We start from the raw sequence: 23,183 nt of genomic DNA on the forward strand, positions 1-23,183 counted from the left end.
CCCTCTATTATTCCTGTCCCTAGTGACGATTCTCCAACACCCCCTTCTTCACCCATCAAGAAAAAAAGGAAAACCCCAGCAGTCACAAGTCCTAAACCACGGACAAGGTCCACATCCCAAATTCCTACCTCTCCGCAAAACCTTGTCCTGAAGAAAAAGCACTCCCATTCAAGAAAAAGGAAAGGCAGCGATTTTGCTGCCTTCCTACCAAAAAGAAAGAGGACAAAGACTGTTGAGGCAGAATCTACCTCCATTTTCCCTAACCCTGCCACTATTGTATTGAAACCCTTATCCCCATCCCGAATTTCCCAGCCGGCTTCATCCGAAGACACAGTCCCACAAAAATCAGTACCTCGGGATAATACGACAATGATTATGGATCAAGAAGTGACTGCTCCACAAGAACCAGTCACTTGCCCAGCGACTGTAACACAAGAACCAGTCACTAAGGAAGAAGAATACACCAAGCAGGTTGATGACGGGAAATGCCCAGTGACTGTCCCACAAGAACCAGTCACTGAAGCAGAGGAATTTACAGAGCAGGTTGTTAGTGAAGAATGTCCAGTGACTGTCCCACAAGAACCAGTCACTAAGGCAGAAGAATTTACGGAGCAGATTGTTAGTGAAGAATGTCCAGTGACTGTCCCACAAGAACCAGTCACTGAGGCAGCAGAATTTACAGAGCAGGATATTGAAAAACGCCAAGTGACTGTCCCACAAGAACCAGTCACTGAGGCAGAAGAATTCACAGAGCAGATCAATACTGAAGAATGCCCAGTGACTGTTCCACAAGAACCAGTCACTGAGTCACAAGAACACAACAAGCAAGATGATAGTGGGAAATGCCCAGAGATTCAAATGTCAGAACTAGTAGCTGAGGAACAAGGATTCATTCCTGACAGAGCACGAGGACTATTTACTGTGGTATCAGAACTAGTTTCTGACAAACAAGAATCCATTCCTGGCACGATGGATGAAACACCAGAGGCACCCATTGTGGTGCAACAACCAGCCACCACTGTGCACCAGCAAAATATTCCAGCAGAAACAACTAGCATACAAGGCCCACATACGACGGCATCCCTACTGCAGGAAAATGAATTCCTGAAGTCTGAAATAGAAGCCTACAAAGCTGAGTTAGCCATGGCTCGAGAGGCTTTTGAAAAAGAACTCAATCTCCATACATTAGCACAAGTAGCCTCAATGCAGAACAGGGAGACATGTATAGAATATATGTGCAAAGAGTGTGGCATTATTTATCAGAATGCAGGCTATAAAGTAGTTGAAATTTCACTCCCTGAGACAATTATGACAAAGGGAACACAGGAGGAATGCCCCACTGCTCCACAAGAACCAGTAGGACCTCCTGTGATGCAAGAAGAAGAAGAAGAAACCGAACAAGAGATATCTCATCCCTTGGGGACAGATGCAGCAATCCCGGCAGAAGAAACATTGCCAGAACACATGATTACTGATTCAGATATTCCAGCTGAGGAAACATCACCAGAGCATACTACTACTGAAACAGCTGTTTCGGCAGAAGAGACACTGCCTCAGCACACTACTGGCGCAAGTATTCCAACAGAAGAAATAATGCCTCAATGCATTTCCTCTGAGGCAGCCACACAAACAGAGGGAATAGTGCCCAAACCTACTACTGCTGTTAGAAAGACACAGACTCGGCCATGGGACCCATTGGAGCAATTCAACAGATGGAAGAAGGAACATGCCGAGAACCAGGATATAATATTACAACAGCATAAGTTGCAATGGCAAAACTTTGTATACACTAACTGGGAGAACTTGGAACAATTACTGCAAGAGCACAGGGAATATAAGAAGGAAGCCAGACGGTCTAAGGAACGGATAGCCCTGATGTTTTCATTGGTGCGAAAGTTGATGGTTACACGGAAACCTTCTGTAAACTATGCTCTTTTTCCTTGCTGAACGATTAGCTTGCTTTCAAATTAAATCAATAGCACATGGTAGACCACATGAAGTACTGACTTCAGAAAAATTTGTTGAGACCTTCAAGGAGGCCCCTGAAAGCGACCAACATCTGCTGTGTGAACTCTACCTGCATAATGAAGCCATGCCTGAAGAAAGAAGAATTAATCTTACTCCAATTGCAGGTGATATACAAATAAGGGCATTCGCTTCATTTTTGTCTAATCAGCTCACTTGGCAGACTGCGTTCAATACAAGCAGTCATAATGAGGAGAATAAACTCCTGTGGATTAGGCCAGAGCCGGTAAGCCCAGCCATGTTCATAGCACAGTACTATGAATTCTTGCAGAAGCCAGGTATGAGCGAGCACATAGAACAATTACAGGCTTCCATCCTTTTTAATTGTCAAGAGCATATTCGACTGAAGGGTCCTGCTGCACTGAAGGCCAATGATCTCTTTTGGCAGCAATCAGATAAGGAAAGACAGGATTATCATCCTCTTAACCCTCTCAATTTTCACGCTGCATTGTATAGAGTCCCTAAGTATGTCAATTGCATTCAGCATTGTGGAGTCAACTGGATTGGGTATCATTTTCGTTTTCCAATCTTATGGCTGCCGTCAGAGAAATATCAAAATCATTACCTATTGACTGACGAAGAGGAAGCCTCGGCATGGCAACGGTTGCAGATCAACAGCGGATTCCGAGCTCCTACAGACGCCACTTTCTCCAGCTACTGCTTGAGTAATTTGCATTGCCAGTCCCAGTACTCAGACTCTGATTCAGATGAAGGGGTTGCCTGAGGACATGCAACATTTTTAGCTGGGGGGGATGTTAGGACTCCAATATGTATCATTTTGTTATATACTTTCATATCATTTTACTCTCAAAACCATAAGCTCCAATGTCTTTTTCATTCACTATATCCTAAGGTATATGGAAACCTTCTCTTTATTATATGGTTAATCTGTCTTACATTTAATTCCATAATACTCTTATATTTTATCAATTATTGAAGTGCATTGTTGCTAACACAAGTCAAAGATCGCAGATAATATATGCCTTATTGGGAATGAGCAGTCGTTGCTGAAACATCTGAACTTCATTGCTGAAACAGTCAACTCCGTTGCTGAAACAGCTGCCCCGTTGCTGAAACAGCCAACGCAGTTGCTGAAACAACCGTCAAAGCACGCAACTCCCGCTATGCGTTTTTGCGATTCTGGAAGAACTTTTTGTGGATAATAGCAGCAGCCAGAAGATATGGTTACCTGAATTATCTTAAAGATAGCATCTCTGTTGTCTCGGTTGTAACAGTATCTCTTTTTAAGAAAGAACAGAATAGTTTTGTTTAGAACAGAATCGAGATCTTCGCTCTTGTGTAAAATTGTAAATGACGTCTCCTCTTTAAAAAGAGGAGACATCATCATTAGAGGGAATCGAACATCGATCAAACTGTAATTTTGAGAACAGCATTGTGTGAGACAGGAGCTAGTCTCCTTTTTGTATGTACCAGTTTCTTGACAGATGAATAAAGACCTGTTTTGAGCATTTTAGTCTAATTCTTTCTCTTGGGGAATCTTGTGAGAAGGAAAGGGCCCGCCTTCCTCACAAGATTCACCCCTTCATTCCTGTAGTTGTTCATTTCTTATGTATTTGCGTTGTGTTTAGTTCTGTTGCTGAAACACTAGTTACATGGTTTGTGGTACTCTGTTTCTTAGCGCTACATGTATTGATTGCACGAGTGGATGATGAGAGCATGTGCTGAAGATCCCGGTACAGAGGGATAGGGTCTTGCTCCATTGATTGCTTTCTTTTACTTGCAGTGTGATTAGAACAGAGAGGCCAAGTGCTGAAGATTCCTATTCCTGGGAATAGGGTCTTGACCTCTTAAGGTTACTTCTTTTGCAGTGTGATTAGTGCCAGGCAGCAGGTGCTGAAGTTCCCACCAAGGAATAGGGTCCTGTTCCTGCTATAGTTGAATGATTTCTTTCTTTATACATTTATTCCCCTTTTGCTGTAATAGAGAAATCGTGTCTGCTATAAGTTAATTGACTTCAGCTTTAATTAAGTAGACTGTGAATTGATAGATTACTGAGTTTAACAATTGTGTGTGACTTTCTTTTACTACAACATTGAACTGCTTTTGAAATTGAGCACATACAGTGCGCTATTACCTTTGGAATAAAAAGACCTTCTCGGGTTGACAATTTATGTGGAGCTCGAATTGTGAAAACAAGTAGAGCGACCAACAAACGTGTGTTTGAGTGCATCAAAAGATTTCTGAGCTATCTCATCCCAATAGAATGGAGTGTTCTGTTTCAACAACCGGGTAAAACCCTTTGTAACCTCGGCGTAGTTAGGAATGAATCGTCGTAAAAAGTTTGCTTTCCCCTGCAAACTTTGGAGTTGGTGAAGACTCAAAGGAGGAGGCAAATTGATGATGGCTTCGACCTTCAAGGGATCAACGCAAATGCCAGCTTTCGAAACTACAAATCCCAGCAATCGACCCGTTTCTATACATAAGACACATTTGTGTGGGTTCAACTGAATACGATAATGCCTACACCTCATAAAGATTGCTCATAAATGGACGAGGTGATCAGCTCGATGTAATGAATGAGCAGGAAAGTCATCGAGATAGGGTTGCACAATGTGCTTGATGTCATGAAACGCATAAGACATCACCCTTTGAAAAGTTTCTCCGGAATTCTTAAGCCCAAAAGGTAACTTGCAATAAGCAAATGTCCCCCATGGACAAATGAAAGCCGTTTTTGGTTGATCGACAGGTAGAATATTGATTTGATTGTATCCGGAAAAATCGTCCATAAAGGAAAATATTTCACTGCTGGCACAATTGTCAATGATTTGATAGATATATGGAGTTGGGTAATTGTCCTTTGGATAGGCTCGATTAATGTCCCTATAATCGATGCATATTCTTATTGTTCCCTGTTTTTTTTTAACCGGAACAATATTCGATACCCAATCCGTTAACGGGATCGGATAAATGAAACCTGCTTTCAACAGTTTTTCAACTTCTGCTTTAATTGCAGCAGCTTTTCATGGGTGAATCTGATGCAAACGTTGCCGGACGGGTTTAGCGTCTGAGTAAGTCTTGATCTCATGAACAACAATCGCGGGATCAATCCCTGGCATTTCCTCATAGGACCAGGAAAACACGTTGCGGAATTCTTGAAATAGGGCCTTATATAATTGAATTTCGACATCTGTACACGAGGCACCTATATGAATGTTCTCAACAATTCCGGGCTTAACCAAAATGTCAGTAGGAATAGTTCGAGAGATGTTTCCCAAATTTAACTCTGAATTGGGATGTTTCATTGGATTATGAGGTTCCTTGACATATTCAATCATAAAAATTGATGAGAAATCATTTTCAAAACGATCATTATCGAGTAAAAACGAAGACCCGTGATGGAGATCTTCCCATGGTAAATCATCTACACATAGGATTTCACGAATTTGCTCGTCAGAGTGAACAAGTTTAGAAAACGTAGTTAAATCCGAGGTTGATGTGAAAAGTGATTCCTCACGAACCACATTCATTAAGTCATTTTCGGTTGAACACAGGTCGGCAAAAGACTGCACGGCTTCATAGGCAATTTCATATGGACTCAAAGGCATGGAATTACCAAATGAGTCTATCTCAGATTCAGAAGGAATGATCCAAGGATCATCATAAAAAATGGTGTCTGATGTAATCATATGAATGGTTGCAAATGAAGATGATGTGTTGATTGGAGGAAAAAGAAAAGTTCCCAGTAAACCGACATCTTTAACTAATCCTACTCCAACATCCTTATATGGGATAGTCGTTTTACCAACATGCTGAATACTCTCTGAAGAGGTTGGGTCGGATGAAAAGTAAGCCAGCTGGTCTATTGTTACGATCTTTCCATTATGTGGAAACTTTATTACTCGAAAGACCAATGAAACGACCGCTGTCATAGCGTAAGACAAACTTCGACCCAAGAGAAGGTTGTAATCTAGAGGGGCATCAACCACCTCCACATCTAGACTAATGGTTTTTCCTTCAACCCCTATAGGCAAATCCTGTAGAATGCCAAAAGGATGAAACCCACGGCCATCAAAGGCCTTAAGAGTTGTTGGGGATTGATTTAGTGAAGGAGAACGAAGCGATCTCCAACACTGTATCGACATAATGCACATTGAGGCTCCCTCATCAATTACAGTTCGATGAATAGGCCTGTTTTGGACTATCACTGGGATCTGGAAAGCCATTTGATGAGGGAGACGTGGTGTATTATTTTCTAGATTGAAAATTATTAGGTTCGAGTCCTGAACGTCAACAGCTCCTATAGCCGGAAAAAGTAATTTACGCTATGCTGGACATGATTGCAGCACTTCCAAAGCCGACATTGCTGAGGGTGAAACAGCTAAATCCTCAACAATGTTATAGTTCTGAGCCGCTCTCGCATGTGGATTGAAAACTGACTTTCGAAGTATACCCTTAGCGGGCGGTTTGATTACTAAGTCTGGATTAGGTTTCTCGATCTGTAGTGGATCGGAACCGGGAGCGGAGGTTGATGGATTAGAATGAGAAGATTCTGCTTCTTTGCCATCAACAGGACTTTTACTACCATAATCTTGCGATCGAGTTGCAATCCTAACATGGGACATCATCAATATGGGTTCTTCATTGGCACTCGAGGAAGAACCTATCATCTTGCTGTCTTGACTTGGAAATGGATCCTTCAAAACAACAGGAGTTTGGGAACCTTTGACGATCTTCGCAACCTCTGCACGATGAGGGAAGTCTCTTGTAAAATGTTCATCATCACAAATGAGACATGGATAACGAGGTTTGCGCTTTTCATCATTAGATTCCGTCTTTTCAGGTTTCTCCTTTGAATTTCTGTCCGTTTTATTCTTCTTCTTTCCTTTCTTCTTCCCACCGGATTTTGATTTAGCTGTAGATGACTCTACAACATGAATATTGGCGGAAACCTCTGCAGAAGAATCTCCTGTTGGGGAATCAGGTAAGGTTATGATAGGAGAAGAATTCTTGGAAGACTTCTTCTTACTTTTAGTGTTAACCGTACCAATCATACCGTCAGCGGCATGAGATCCCGAAGGAGCTGCAGTGATTTGATTTGACTTGGGAAGATCGGGGATCTTTTCGTGTAACGTACCTGACTGAGTATAAACCAAGTCAAGGTACTGTGCTTGAGCAATTACTTGCTCCTCACTAACAACTCCGGCTTTAGCCACATCTTCAGTGATCTTTGGCAACAAAGATTTTACAAACCACTCTGCCAAGATCTGATCTGGAATAAATACCTTCACTAAACGTCATCGATGTCTCCATTCATGAATATGATCGGAAATATAAGTGGACGTTGATTGCTTTAAAGAAGTTAGTAATTCCGTGCCATTGTCATATCTGACTGGCAACTGGAAATGAGTTAAAAACGAGGTAGCTAACTGACTAAAATTATAAAAAGTGCCTTGTGGTAACTCAATGTACCACTTGGCCACGAGACCAATTAGAGTGCGCTGGAAAAGTCTAAGATGGATCGAATCATCTGTGATGGAGTTAGATGCACACCAGAGGTGGTAAGTCATCACATGGTTCGACGGGTCCTCTCCTAATTTACCTTCGAACTTGGGAATATCACTGGGCAACTTATTCGGCATTGGCAGCCAAAACGGAAGATAATTAATCGGATCATTCGTTAGGCGCGACAAGTCAGACAAGTCCAAAGTTGCGATAAACGGTAACTGCCGATTAGGATCCCTAAAACTCTGGGTCATGAGACCAGCCCCAGGAGGAGGATATCCGGGAAAACTTGGAATAGGAATCGCGTTTGGGATATTGTATCCTCCCGGAAAACCAGGATTAACCGGACCGTATTGGGGTTGTTGATAAGTGTACCCAGGGTACGGTTGATACTGATAGACTGGCTGCTGCACAACAGGACCAAATTGGTACTGTCCCTGGTACGGTTGATAAGTGAATTGTGGTTGACTTGTGACAACCGTACTTAAACCAGGTTGTCCTACAGGCATCTGAACCGTAGTTTGAATCATGGATCCAGACTGTGGTAAAGATGTCTGAGGAGTAGATACAAGAACAGTAGAAACTAGAGCTGTCGATACTCCAGAAGTAGGTGGGGTAGATTGAACAGATGTTGCGGCAGTTGCAGCAGTCGTTTGAGATGGAGTACGAGGCGCAGTAGGCCCAGACTGAGAAACTACCGAAGGTACAGAAGTTTGAATGTTAGACTGAACTGGTTGCTGGGGTGTACCAGAAACTAAGGGTTTTCCAGTTTGAGATGACAACTGTACACTTGGCTGCAACACCTATTGGGTTTGCGATGGATCCCACACTATGTTCATTCCGGGGTACTGACCCATAACAGGTTGAGAATATTGAGGACCATAACCGGGTTGAGGGTAGGATTGATAATTGAAAGGCACATTTCCCATTCCTTGAACATAAGATTGACCTTGGGGTGGTTGGAAACCTTGATTCGAGTACTGACCTTGGGGTAGATACCCTTGAGGCACGTACTGATACTGGGGTTGACCTTGAGGGATAAATTGATACTGGGGTTGACCTTGGGGTACATATTGAGTCTGGGGTTGACCTTGAGGAACGTACTGTATCGTAGGTACGTACTGTCCTTGAGGTTGCCCCCCAGATGCAAATTGTGTACCTTGAGGTTGCCCCCCAGGCGGTAACTGGCCACCTTGAGGTTGAGAATTGGGAATAGAACCTGACATCATAAGAATGTCTTCTACGCTCAACGGCTTTGTACCATTGCTTCCAGTTAATAACCCTTGCTCAATGGGTTGAGGAGATGCTCCCGAAAAAGTACCAGAAAGTGACTGATACCCAGAGGGAACAGGAGGACCGCCGTACAAAAAAGATTCAAGCGATTGAGTAAACATGGACGACTGACCTGACATATTTACGGGAGTATAAAAACCTCTAGGATGATAAGGAGCATGAGGTGGTGAAAAACTTAACCCTGAGTTTTCCAAATAATTATTCAAAGAAAGATACCAAGTAGTACTCCTAGGCGGACTATAAAAAATTGATTCACGCTCCCTTAGATCAAGAACAGGTTGATTTTCAGGGATAGGGATGCCTACTTCTTCTTCCGGAGCAAGTTCTTCAATAGAAATAAGTCCAGAAGGAAGATCTTGGGTAATTACTCTTTCTACCCTAGGTGAATCAGGACCACTAGAAGTTGGAGAGACAAACCCCGATGTTGGAGTAACAGGTTCAGATATCTCAGGTTCTTCACCTATATCACTAGTAGATGAAAACCTACCAGCAAGTTCGGAAACTGAAATCGATTGTGGATCGTAACCTGTTACTAGAGTTTGGTAATCAGGATGTACAACTAATGAAGACTCTCCTTCTTCAGGTGACCCAACTTTACTACCACTAGGAGTTACGAGGACTTTAAAGCCTTCAAGCTGGCTCGGGACTTCTTCAGGAGGTTGGCCCCGAAGTCTACGGGACTTCCTCAGTAAATCAGCCACGGTTACAAAATCAGGAGACTGGCCCCGAAGTCTACGGGACTGTCTTGGTAATTCAGCCATAGTTAAAAACTTTTAACTACTTCACACGCAAACAAAGTAAAATATCAATGAAAAACACCTAAAGCCTCTAAAGAACCAAACAAATTTGAATCACATGCCTAAGGAATCTAGAGATCAAACACACACAAACAGTAACTTTCCGGACCGAAAACACTAGTTGGTGATGAAATCCAACGTCGCAGAATTCAGTACAGAAATGGTGGTTGGAACAGTTACCCTGGCAACCTGCTTAATGAATAGACTGGACCAAGTTCCTCCACTTAACCGTCTCGAGTGAAGTGAAACCCCCAGAAAATCCAAGTGAGTCTAGCCGACGTCTGCTCCAGGTACAGTGGGATCTTCCCACCACTGTCACCTTAGGAAGAATCCTAAAGAATATGGCCACTAAGGTTACCAACTGAGACAAATACACCTGGGGGAACAGTCTACGATCTGATACACACGCAAGGGCAGAGTAGCAAGCTCAATCCCCTTGAAGGCTCCTTGACATAATCCAAGGTTTACCAACAAGTGACCCCAGGCTCCTCGACAATGGTTAATCCGAGGTTTAATGTTTTTAATACGTGAATATTTGGCGTCGTTCCCAATGAGGAAGGATTGATTCCCACACTGGTTCGGACACGATCTTGTGCTTCTCCTTTAAGAGGAGCTTTCCTAGAGAATAAATGCAACAATTGGATTTCTTCCTACCATAAGATACAGCTACTTGTTTGTTTTTACTGTCTTGGAGAGTTAATTACTCTCCTACTCCGAGACACTAGCCTAAGCTAAGTTGGTGTATCAGAGCCCTAGAAATAAAATGTTACTAGGTGAATTTTACTTTAAGTGTTAATTTTAGTGGTTGTTGTTTAATTCAAGAGGTGGCGGAGATGAAACTCGTGGTGTAAAGACTCGACTCGAAATCACTAAAAAGATGCACCTAAGATGATTTAAACAATCTTTTCTCTTCGATGAACTTATAAACTAAGAAAGAGTTTGAGAATGCAAATACTTTGTAAACACAAATATTTCTCAATTAAACAAATTAAAACAAGAGCTCTTTCCTTTCCAAAGCACTCAAAACGAGACAACTAGTTATTTCACAAAAATTTCCCTTTTCTTTTCAAAGCACTCAACCACTACAAAAACAAACTTTTCCAAAAGAGATTTTTTTTTTTATATTTTTCATAAGACACTCAAAACTATGAAAATGACTAATCTTGAGTTCTACAAACTAGAAAAACCTATTTGAAGTCAGAGCTTACAAAGTGTCTTTTTGAGGATGTTTTACTTAGCTAAATGTGAGCTAAGGACTAATTTATGCAGAATCATAATTAGTCAAAAAACAACCATCTTTCGTTTTCTTTTTAAAAAATGAAAATCAAAACTTTCAAATACAAGCTTTTCGAAATTTTGAAATGAGAAAACTCAAAGCGGATTCCTCAACAAGGGGAGATTTCATAAATGGTCAGACTCATAAGAAGGTTGGTAGACACCAAGGTAATCTGAGGTCCCTACAGCTTCTAAACTCAGAGCCACTACACAACCAAATTGAAAAACAAGCCCAACAAGCAAAACTCCTAGGAATTCCACCTAAAACCCTAACACTAATGAAATTAAACCAAGGAAAGTTTTTGACAGGGAACAAGCAGGTCTGGGCAATGGCTAAAACCTATAAACAAATTCTAAACTGATAAAAAAGAGAAAATTTTAAAATTTCTCAAATTTTTGACAGGGTACGCAGGCAGCCTGTTTACACAGGTGCGTTCACGCTCTGTGCACAAAGCAAAAGCGTGTACATGTATGCACTGTGCCTAACTTAGAGGGTGTGTACTTCTCCAAAAACTATGAAAAATAAAAATTGACTCAAAATTAACTAAATTCACCCAATCCCACAATCATCAAGTCAAAAACAGAAACAGAAAATACAATTTCTCAGGTCAAAGTATAAACAAGGAAAACAATCGGTTCCCCAGTATGGTCGCCATTTTGTCACACGGAATGGGTCGATCTTGCGGACAAGATAGACCTTCCTAGAATCTAAATAAGACCTAATGACAAGCAAACCAACCAGACACTATCTTTCTCTAAATATGTTTTGATAAACAATAGCAAACAAGTGTTTTTAGGGCCTAAATTTGGTCCAACGCAAGCTTGTGGATGCCCTCGCTCCTTTGATCCAAATGAGCTCCTTTTTGCGAATCTGCAAACACAAACAAGGCAAACAAATTAAATAGCACCTGAAAAGCCAATTGCATAAAACATATTTAACATGAAAGTCAAGGAGTTCATGAAACAAATAACATAAGATACTTGTTGAGAAAAATGAGTTTGATTGTATTAATTCAAAAGAAGAAGAACTTTACAACCTTTGCCTTGACGCTGTACAAGCTCCTCCCAGGGTCCAGCAAGAAGTCTCCTCTACTTTGACAAGTTTCACTCACTCCCCAATGAAGCCAAAAAGGTATGTGATCTCTCCTCTTAAGCTCAACTACGAAGTCTTAATTTCACCAGCATTTACCCTCAAAATGTTCAGCTTCTAACCTCTCTAGTCCTCACTCCAATTCCTGTATTTATAGTGCAATGGAGGGAAGTTACTAGGTCCTCCTTCAAAGGGATAAAGCCCTCCTTCAAAGGGATAGCTCCTTTAGTCAAGGGATTAGCTCCTTCTCTTTTGGGATGCATGAACCACCTCAGAGCGAACAATCCACGTCAAAATTCCTTCTAGAAAACTCTAGAATTAACCCAAAGTGAGTTTTTTAAGATAAAACTTGCGCCTTTTGACTTTCACAGGGGTCCGCACCTACACCATTAGTGATAGAGCGGGTAGGTACGCAGCTTTTGTACACAGAAGGTGCGGGACCACAGGTGACCATGAGAGAATGTGCGGAACCAGAGTTACATTGATTTTTAATGTCCTTCTCCCATTTCCAAAGCTTGATTTGAAGAGCTGAGGTCTTAGACTTGCTTAGGAGGACAGTACAAGTGATGATAGACCCATACTGACTGCAAATAATCATGGTGACGATATTTTTGTGTAACAATGCTGTTTTCATTAGATTACAATATCATATAATTAGATTAAAGTAGCTTAGATTAGAACTCTTAGATCAGCAACATCCAACTCTGCACACACACACACCCTTAGATTGGGAAACTGGTCCCATTATCCCCAGTCGGACCCGCTATACCAAACAGATAAGGAGCTGCCAACCAAGGTCCGGACCGGGTGGGTATCCCCCTTGTTGTAGACCCAATTTTCGGGGCTTCAACATATTTGGCGCTATAAGGAGGGCCTGAAGCATAGTGTATGTTGGAATGGTTTGAAAACGTAATCATTTGAATTAGGATGGCTGCTCACAAACTTCCCATTTGGAGTTGCATCCATGTTCGTGCCTCTTCCAACACTCCACCTGAAGTGGTAAGACTCTTTTCTCAGGTAAAATTCAATGGTAAGAATAATGTCACACGGAATCTGTCAAGGGTGCGGACACGACTGACCTTCCTAGAAGTCTAAGACATTCTAATGACAAACAAGACAAAATGGAGTGATCTTTCTCTAAATACACCTTTTACAACATGAAAACTACAAGTGTTTAGGCTTACCTTATTCCAAAACGCTGTTGTTGAAGTCCGTTCTTGACGATCCGGATGAGCTCCTCCTTCAAGTCAATTCCTGCAACCACAAACAATCAAACAATTACCAAGCACTTGCATTTCATATAATAAAACATATATTCAACATGCAGACCAAGGAACACATGAAATAACTCATTAACACAAGCTATTGAGAAAAATAAACCAGTTTGTATTAATAACGAAACAAAGAAACTCTTACAACCTGGCCTTGGTGTTGTGCAAGTTCCTCCCAGGGTCCATCAAGGGTTTTCCTCTACTTTGACAAAGCTCACCCTCTCCCAAGTAGAATCAAGTGAAGACAATCTCTCCTCACAAAGGCTCTAATGGAAGACCTAAATCCTGCAGCATTTACCCAAAGAAAATGTATAGCTCCAACCTCCTCTCCTTCTGGCTCAATGCCTTTATTTATAGTGCTGTAAAGAGGTTATTCAGGTCCACTATCAATGGGATCATCCCCCTCTATGGGTGGGATAGCTCCCTTATTGATGGGATAAGTTCCCCCTTAATAGAGATACATGAACCAACTGGAGGCGCATCCATTTCATCAAACCGACCTCTAGAATGTTCTAGAAGTAACCACAAGTAACTTTTTCAAGATAAAACTCGCGCATTTTGCCTTTTACAGAGGGACGCACCTGTCCCTTAACATACAGAGCGTCCATGGACGCATATTTTGTGAACAAGGTCCGCGTCCCCGCAGGTAAGGCTAGAGAGAACCTGCGACCCCAGAGATAAACATAGTTTTTACAAGACTTTCTCTCTTCTTTGAGTTTGAGATGGATAACAGAGGCATGAGACTTGCCTAAGAGGGTAGCATGACTGTTGATTTGAGCCATACTAACTGTAAGTAGTCAAGGTGACATTTTTTAGTGTAACAGATTGCCCCCTAAAGTGCGAAGCCTGGAATAGAATAGGGTTTTGTAATTCTAGGAAGGGTGAAGCGCTTTATCATTTCAAGGATTGCCTTGTGGATGGCCTGGTTGGAACCTGCAATTTTCAACACAAAATACATGGATAAGATTATATCATCACTGAGGTAGGCATTCCCATACTCAGATTCAAAACTTTAACTAATGGACTAACTATTCTGATACAGGAATGATCTTGCAGTACATCATTTTTATAGACTTTTGTAGACACAGTATGGACGCAGCCATCTGTTTATGATTAGTCTACATAGATAATGAATACAAAACTCCTCGCAGCCTGGATGGTAGAAACTAGATCCAGGGTCTTCACTTCTACTTCCCGAATTGGTACGATTCTAACCATGTGATTAAATGATTCGATGTCGAACATGGTAGAAACCACTTGATTACCAGTCAATGATGTAAACTGTTAACAAGCGTGAGAGAAACCACCAGTAATGTCAATGGTTCTCAAAGTACCAAGCACAACCCGTGAAATGTGAATAGATGTTTTGATGTCGAACACTTCACGGAATCCTCTGATCGAAAGTCAATGATGTAAACTGACGTCAAAGGCGAGAAACCTGCCATTGATGCATGCAGACTTCAAGGTACTGTCGATTCCTAAGTCATCTTTCTAGATAATGTGTCGATGTCGATAGAAAGCGACCCGTTGCAGGCAAGCCCGCAACACGAAATCATTGTTCAAGTTGAAGAAATGTTGCTGTAAGGACTGACTCAGGGATGGTCAAATGGATGACAAGTATTTTGCAGATGAAAGTTTTTGCTTGCAGACCTCTTGAACACATAACGACACAACAGATGGCTTGGTGACGTATAACTCAAAGTTAACCCCTGGAACCCGGTTAAAGACTTTCAACGTGACTTGGTCAACTGTGAGGTAAAAGATTTCCCAACCCAGGTGAATGAAAAGTGTCGTGTTCAAGAGCGGTAATAAAGTTTCTTCTGAGACAAAAGGTGACAAATAGGTTCATTCTTCTCTTTTTTCCCCCACCATTTCTGGCAAGTACCTCTTTATTTTTAACAAGCTTGAGGAGGATAACATATGCTTGATTATAAGCTCATCCTTCGGACGAGTCCAACCTAGTTTAAATTCGAACCCTAGGAAGGAGTGGTTCGTTCCTGTTTGTAATTGAACAGGTCCTCTACTGTAAAAATTTAACGAGCCCAGTATAGGAGAAACTCGGCGTTTTTCATTTTTAGAGAGTCTGAAAAAACTAAAGGAGACTCCACGTTGAACTTTTTCGTATATTTGTGTCCCTCAAGCCCGAAAAAGTATAAAATAATACCTGGGGGAACCGCTTGATCTTGCGACCAAGGAGTACTTTCATAATAGTGTCGTTAACCTGAAAAGTAAAAAGCGATCAAGGACACGTCGTTTTATTTCCTTATCGAGTTCGAAACGACAAAAACCCGGCAATCTTTTCCTGATTTTGCGGTCAGAAAAGAGCTAAAAGGGGACCGTCTTTTAATTCCGTTTTAACGAGTGAAAAAGAAACACTCGGCGATCTTTTCATGTTTTAGGAGTCAGAAAAGGGCTTAAAAGATGACTCTGAAATTTTGTTTGTGAAAAATTACAATTTCCCTCGAAATCCCTTTGTCCTGCACAAAAGCGACACATTACTCATACCTGTTTAAAATAGGCAAAAATACATTCAAAAACATCTTTTCATGGTAAAAAATGAACTAATTCATCCAAAAAACCTATAAAAAGACCTTTTACCATGTCATTTTTACCGTTTCACTGTTGAGGTTGAAAAAGGAGCTTTTGACAAGAAACTTCCCGTGGTCGCTGCGGAAAATCTGACCGTTGGAATCGAACGCCGTCTCATCCAGGTATTTTACACATCCCACTCTGCATTTCTATCCGTTTAGAATCAATTTTTAGGTTTTAGTTTCATTTTTTGGGGGGGTTTTGGTTTTGGAATGCGCCTCTCGGCGGACGCAGGTGCCCTTCGGGTGACCTGCGTCCCCCGACTTTTTCTCATACGGGAAAACGGTCGGAAGACGCAGCCCGCCTTCAGGCCAGCTGCGTCCGGGCGCCCTGTGCTACAAAGCCGGGGTGCGTCCTCCGAGAAACGCGCATTTCAAAACCCCAACTCTCTCAAAAAACCACCAAAAATTCCCAAATTAATTTCTAATGCTATTTTTGATATGCAGGGCATTAATCATGTTAGACTGGAGAGAAAGAGAGCATGTAGAGGAAGATGAAGCTGCAATAAATCATCAACCTTCCCTGGATGCCCTAAGAGCATGCGGATTATACAAATATTGGACCATACCGGGCATGAGGGGCCAGGTAAGATTCTTGGAATGGCTGGTTGAGCGATGGAACGTACAAGAACAATGCTTTTACATAGGAGGGCACCAGCTCGAGATAGAGCCCTCGGATGTATACTTTCTCACTGGCTTGCCAAACAGAGGTGAGCAACTCAGTCTTGCGGGGACTAGGCCGGGTGGCCAATCCCTTGATAGTCTCCGCGAGAATTGGTGCACACCTGGGGCTCACCATTCAAAAGGCATAGAGATAAAACACATCACTCTGCCGGAACTCAAAGTCATAGCGTTCACGGTTACCAGAATTTGCGGCGCGGCCGCTTTACACATTGCTTCCGGATCCCAAATGCGGATGGCAATTGACTGTTACCAAGGCACCATTTTCAACTGGTGTGAAGCTGTGTCGGCTCATATGAAGAGCCAACTGACCAAGGCAAAGAACGGACGACTAAAGACTTTTGGATATGGGCCTATAGTCGTGAGCTTTGCCTTGGAGAGAATTCCAATGCTGATCCCTCAGCAACTCACTGTTGATATCTTGGGTCCCCAGCAGCCAAAGCTGATACGATGGGTTGCGGTGATGGCCCGGCATCCTGACGAGGGCGCGACAGTAGTTCGATTCTCAGATAGTTATTTTGACTGGTTAGAGGGCCAGCTTTTTGTGATACAGGATTTTCCGTATGCCGGAATGGATTTCAGAGGTGATCCGGACATGGTTCTTCCACAGGGAGAACAATGGGACGACAGAGGTACTTTTTATTTTCACAAGTTTTCTAGTTATGTATTTTTTGTATTTTTTATATATATCGTCTCAAAACTAATAGTAAATCTTTCAAAATGCAGATGTTGGTCCACAGCGTCCAGCCAACCTCCGGCCTTATGATAGACTACATCCAGCTGCACCGGTACCGGCCCCACAGGATGCGACAGCAGAAGTACTAGCTGAGTTGGAGCATGATCTAGAGCGTCTCACGGCAGATATACCTGAGACTACTATGGACGACATTCCTATCAGGCTTCAGCGCTTCGTAGTCGCGGTCCCTGGACCGTTTAGGAGATTTTTGCGTAAGGTAGCCCGCGCAGTGGTGTCGTACAGAGAGCACCACCAGTGATTGACTAGTCACTTTTGTAGTCACATGTGACATTTTTGACTTTTTGTACTATCATTTTGCCGATCATAAGGTGTTTTAAACCTATGATCGAAGACGATGTATATATTTTTTGACACACTTCTATCTATATATATCACTATTACCGGCTTATCTTGTTTAACATATGTGATGAAATGTTTTTAAATTTACTTGCATGATTATCGTAAATGTCTGTCCAACATTCGAGAAGCAATTGCATCTGCTAATGTATTCAAAGACCTTGGAATATGTTGATATTCAATGTAATCAAATTCACGTTCCAAGAGACGCACTCTCAAAAACAACCTTAATAACACAGGATTTCTAATGGCATAAACTCTATTAAGCTGTAATACAACAAGTTCAGAATCTAACCTCACTATCAAACGTCGAATTCCAAATGAAATAGATTCGGATAATAATTCAACCACTGCACTGTATTCTGCAATGTTATTCGTTGTTTGACCGAGGCTTACCCCATGCATAGAAACTAACTCGTCAGAGGGCGAATAGATAACCCAAGCTGCGGAAGAGATATTCCGTGTACTACGACAAGCACCATCAGCAAATCCAATGTATGTTTGGAGAGGCGTCGACATCTACAATATCAAGAGTAAAACCAAGATAAGCCAGAATAATGACGAAAAACCACACTTGCTAAGCTAAGCACACTGACTAAACTAACACACTTGCTAGCTAGAAAGAAAATCTAACCTATCTAAAAATTTCTCCATACCCATCATTTTAAGCATAATACCTCTTTAGGTAAAGTCCATTTCTGGGTTTACCCAAAGAGTCCCCATCAAAATCAACTAACTCATAAGCCCCTTTTGCTAGCTTTCGCTTTACAATGTAGGGCCCATGCCACATGGGAACGAACTTTCCGGCACCTAGCTTATCGTTAGCTTGATCATATAATAGTACTAGGTCTCCTTCCGAAAAACTTCGAGGGGTTACATTTTTATCGTACTGAGCTTTCATTCGTTTCGCGTGAGTCTCGATAGCTAAAGTAGCGTCACGTCGAGTCTCATCTAATTTAGCCAAGTATAATAACCGTTTCTCCTCTTCGGAAGTAGCTGGAAGTAATTCGACAGCCATTTGAAGTGATGGGATTTCGCATTCAATAGGTAACACAGCTTCTAAGCCATAAACTAGCTGGAAAGGGGTGAAACCTGTTGAATTTTTCACTGAAGTTCGATATGCCCATAGCGCCGAAAATAACATGTTATGCCAATTCGTTCGATGGATACCAATGATCCGTCGAATCATGATGACTAGAACTTTGTTGATTGACTCAACCAAACCGTTGGCTTGCGGATAATAAGGAGTAGAGCTATCGTGGCGCAAACCAAGCTGGCTTGTAAGCTCAGTCATCATGACGTTTCGAAAATGGCTCCCATGGTCAGTAATGATTGCTTGTGGGACACCAAACCTAGTTATGATATGATTGAATACGAAAACTGCAGCTGTCTTGCCGCTTGCGTCGAATGTAGGCATCGCCTCGGCCCATTTTGTAAAATAATCAACCGCGAGGATGATATACGCATGCCCCCCGGCCGAGTGAGGGTTACAAGTAATAAAGTCAATGCCCCATTTGGCGAATGGACCAGCGGCAATTATAGGGTGGAGAGGAGCAGGTGGAGCGCGCATCTTTCGATCAAACACTTGACAGTTGTGGCATGTTCTGACAGCAAGGATACAATCTTTAAACATAGACGGCCAGAAATAGCCAGCGCGCAACACCTTCTGAGCTGTGGCATACCCAGACATATGACCGCCACATGCTCCAGAGTGACAATCATTCAAAACTCTCTCAGCCTCTTCGTGAGTTAAACAACGTCGAAAAACTAAGTCTGCCCCCCGGCGATAAAGTGTATCTCCAATAATTCTGTATGCTGGGATCGAAACCGAATTTTTCGACGGTCTTCCTTGGAAGCTTCAGGCCGAAAGGTTTGGGTTTGGAGATAGATGATTATATCCCCATACCACGGATCTAAAGTGCTAATAAGAAACAAAGATTCGTCCACAATGGACTCCTCTGCCACAGTCTCTGTGTCAGCACTCGGGAAATCACACATCAATTCCGCAAAAACTAAAGATTTCTTAGACTTGGACTTCTCGAACTCCAAGTCGAACTCTTGCAGGATAACAATCCATTTAGAGTACTTGCCCCCTAGCAGTTGTTTTGTCAAAATATAAATCATAGGGTTGCAATCCGAAATAACTGTAGTCTTGCGGAGAAGAATGTAGTGACGAAAACGCTGGACAGCTTGAACGGCTGCCAGGGCCAATTTCTCCACATGCGAATATTTTAACTCAGTGGGATTTAAGGTTCTACTAAGATAATATATCACATGCTCTGCTTTGAATTCATCTTCTTGAACTAACACCATTCCAATGGTGGAATGCGAAGCTGCGAGGTATAAGAAGTAGTCCTGGTTGTAGTTGGGAGGATGCAATAACGGTGCATGGGTCAACGCGTGTTTTAGTGCATCAAAAGATTGTTGGGCAATCTCGTCCCAAAAGAATTGTGCGTTCTGTTTCAACAACCGTGTAAAACCTTTAGTGACCTCGGCGTAGTTTGGGATGAATCGGCGTAAAAAGTTCGCTTTCCCTTGCAAACTTTGGAGTTGGCGCAAACTCGAAGGAGGAGGCAATTTGATGATAGCCTCGACTTTCGAGGGATCGACGCGAATGCCGGCTTTTGAAACAACAAATCCCAGCAATCGACCTGTTTCTATACAGAAAACACACTTGTGGGGATTCAACCGAATTCGATAATGCCTACACCTCATAAAGATTGCTCGTAGGTGGACAAGGTGATCAGCTCGTTGTAAAGAATGAGCAGGCAAATCATCGAGATAGGGTTGCACAATGTGCTTGATGTCATGAAATGCATAAGACATCGCCCGTTGAAAAGTGGCCCCGGCATTCTTAAGTCCAAAAGGTAATTTGCAATAAGCAAATGTCCCCCATGGACAAATGAATGCCGTTTTTGGTTGATCGGCAGGTAGAATATTGATTTGATTATAGCCTGAGAAACCATCCATGAAGGAAAACATCTCACTTCCGGCACAATCATCAATGATTTGATCGATATAAGGCGTAGGATAGTTGTCTTTTGGACAAGCTCGATTGATATCCCTATAGTCGATACAGATTCTTATTGTTCCTTGTTTTTTATTGACGGGAACAATATTCGATACCCAATCCGTTAACGGGATCGGATAAATGAAACCTGCTTTCAACAGCTTTTCGACTTCTGCTTTAATCGCAGCCGCTTTTCGAGGGTGAATCTGACGCAACCGTTGCCGAATGGGTTTAGCATCCGGGTAGGTTTTGATTTCATGAACAACAATGGCAGGATCAATTCCCGGCATTTCCTCGTAAGACCAGGCAAACACGTCGCGGAATTCTTGGAATAGGGCCTTGTAAGTTTGGATTTCTTTTTCAGTACATGCGGCACCTATATGAATGTTCTCCTCGATTCCGGGCTTCACTGAAATATCAATGGGAATAGTACGAGAAATATTCCCTAAATTCAGCTCTGAATCAGAATGTTTCGTTGGATCCTGAGCGTCTTTGACATATTCAGCGGTAAAGATAGATGAAAAATCATTTTCAAATGCATCATCCTTAGGTAAAAACGAAGATCTGTGATGGAGATCTTCCCATGGTAGATCATCTACACTTAGGATTTCGCGAAGTTGTTCGTCAGATGACACTTCTTCGGGAAACGTTATCCGTTCTAAGGGTGAGGTGAAAAGTGACTCTTCACTGACCACATTCATTTGGTCGGTTGAATGAAAGTCGGTAAAAGACATAAGAGCTTCATAAGCAATCTCATACGGACTCAACGGCATAACATCACCGAGTGAGTCTAGCTCAGAGTCAGAGGGAACATACCAAGGATCATCATAAATAATGTTTTCTGACGTGATCATATGAATTGTTGCGAACGAAGGGTCTGCATTGAGTGGAGGGAGAGGAAAAGTTCCCAGTAAACCGGAATCCTTAACTAAACCTACACCAATGTCCCTATAAGGGATTGTCGTTTTACCAACATGCTGGATAGTTTCTAAAGAGGTTGGGTCGGATGAAAAGTATGTCAGCTGATCAATAGTCACGATCTTACCGTTATGTGGAAACTTAATGACTCTGAAGACCGATGAAACGACCGCTGTCATAGCATATGACCAACTTCGACCCAAAAGAAGGTTGTAGTCTAGAGGGGCATCAACCACTTCCACATCCAGACTAACGGTTTTACCTTCGACCCCTATAGGCAATTCTTGTAGAATACCAAACGGACGGAACCCACGGCCATCAAAGGCCTTAAGGATGGTGGGGGATTGGTTCAATGAAGGAGAACCAAGCGATCTCCAACATTGAATCGACATAATACACGTAGAAGCTCCCTCATCAATCACAGTCCGATGAATAGGCCTGTTTTTGACTATCACTGGAATTTGGAAAGCCATTTGATGGGGGAGACGTGGTGTACTACTTTCTAGATCAAAGATCATTAGGTTCGGGTCCTGAACATCGACAGCTCCAATAGCCGACAAAAGCAATTTTCGTTGCGCTGGACATGATTGCAGCACTTCGAGTGCCGACATTGCTGAAGGTGAAACAGCTAAGTCTTCAACAATGTTGTAATTCTGGGCTGCTCTCGCATGTGGATTGAAAGCAGACCTTCGAAGTACACCCTTGGCGGGCGGCTTAATCACTAAGTCTGGGTTAGGTTTTTCGATCTGTAGTGGATCGGAACCAGGAGCTGAGGTTGATGGGTTAGAGTGAGAAGATTCTGCTTCCTTACCATCAACAGGAGCCTTACTACCATAATCTTGCGATCGAGTCGCAATCCTGACATGAGACATCATCAAAATGGGTTCTTCACTGGCATTCGAAGAAGAACCTATCATCTTATTCTCCTGCTCTGGAAATGGATTTTTTAACACAGCAGGAGTGGGAGAACCTTTGACTATTTTCACTACCTCGGCCCGATGAGGGCAGTCTCTCGTAAAATGATCTTCTTCACAAATAAGACAAGGATAGCGAGGTTTGCGCTTTTCGTCATTGGTTTCCGACTTTTCCGTTTTCTCCTTTGGAGCCTTGTCTGCTTTAGCCTTCTTCTTTCCTTTCTTCTTTCCACCGTTTTTGGATTTGGCCGTAGATGACTCTACAGCGTGAATGTCGGCGGTAAGTTCAGGAGGAGAAGACTCTCCTGTCGGAGAATCAGGCAAAGTGATAATTGGAGTATTGGAGGCCTTGGAAGACTTCTTCTTACTCTTCGTAGTCACGATACCGATCATACCATCAGCGGCATGAGATCCCGAAGGAGCAGCAGCGATTTGGTTTGACTTTGGAAGATCCGGAATTTTCTCATGTAACGTACCCGACTGAGTGTAAACTAAGTCAAGGTATTGTGCCTGAGCAATGACTTGCTCCTCAGTAACTACTCCGGCCTTAGCGACATCTTCAGTAATTCTTGGTAATAATGATTTGACAAACCATTCAGCTAAGATTTGGTCCGGGATAAAAACTTTCACTAATCTTCTTCGACGTCTCCACTCATGGATGTGATCAGAAATGTACGTGGATGTCGATTGTTTTAGCGAAGTTAATAACTCTGTACCATTATCGTATCTGACTGGTAACTGAAAATGAGTTAAGAACGAGGTAGC

At 42.3% G+C, this 23,183-nt stretch overlaps 1 pseudogene; it reads left to right on the forward strand.

The window, feature by feature from the left end:
• The first annotated feature begins 2,092 nt into the window (after positions 1–2,092).
• LOC149146954 (putative serine/threonine-protein kinase PBL8 pseudogene) overlaps positions 2,093–23,183 on the forward strand; it is a 69,621-nt pseudogene continuing 48,530 nt past the window's right edge.

This window comes from Pinus tabuliformis, chromosome 9 (assembly GCF_031772625.1).
Source record: "Pinus tabuliformis cultivar Carrire ecotype Pingquan chromosome 9, CPIR1, whole genome shotgun sequence".
In the NCBI taxonomy this organism is placed as follows: domain Eukaryota; kingdom Viridiplantae; phylum Streptophyta; class Pinopsida; order Pinales; family Pinaceae; genus Pinus; species Pinus tabuliformis.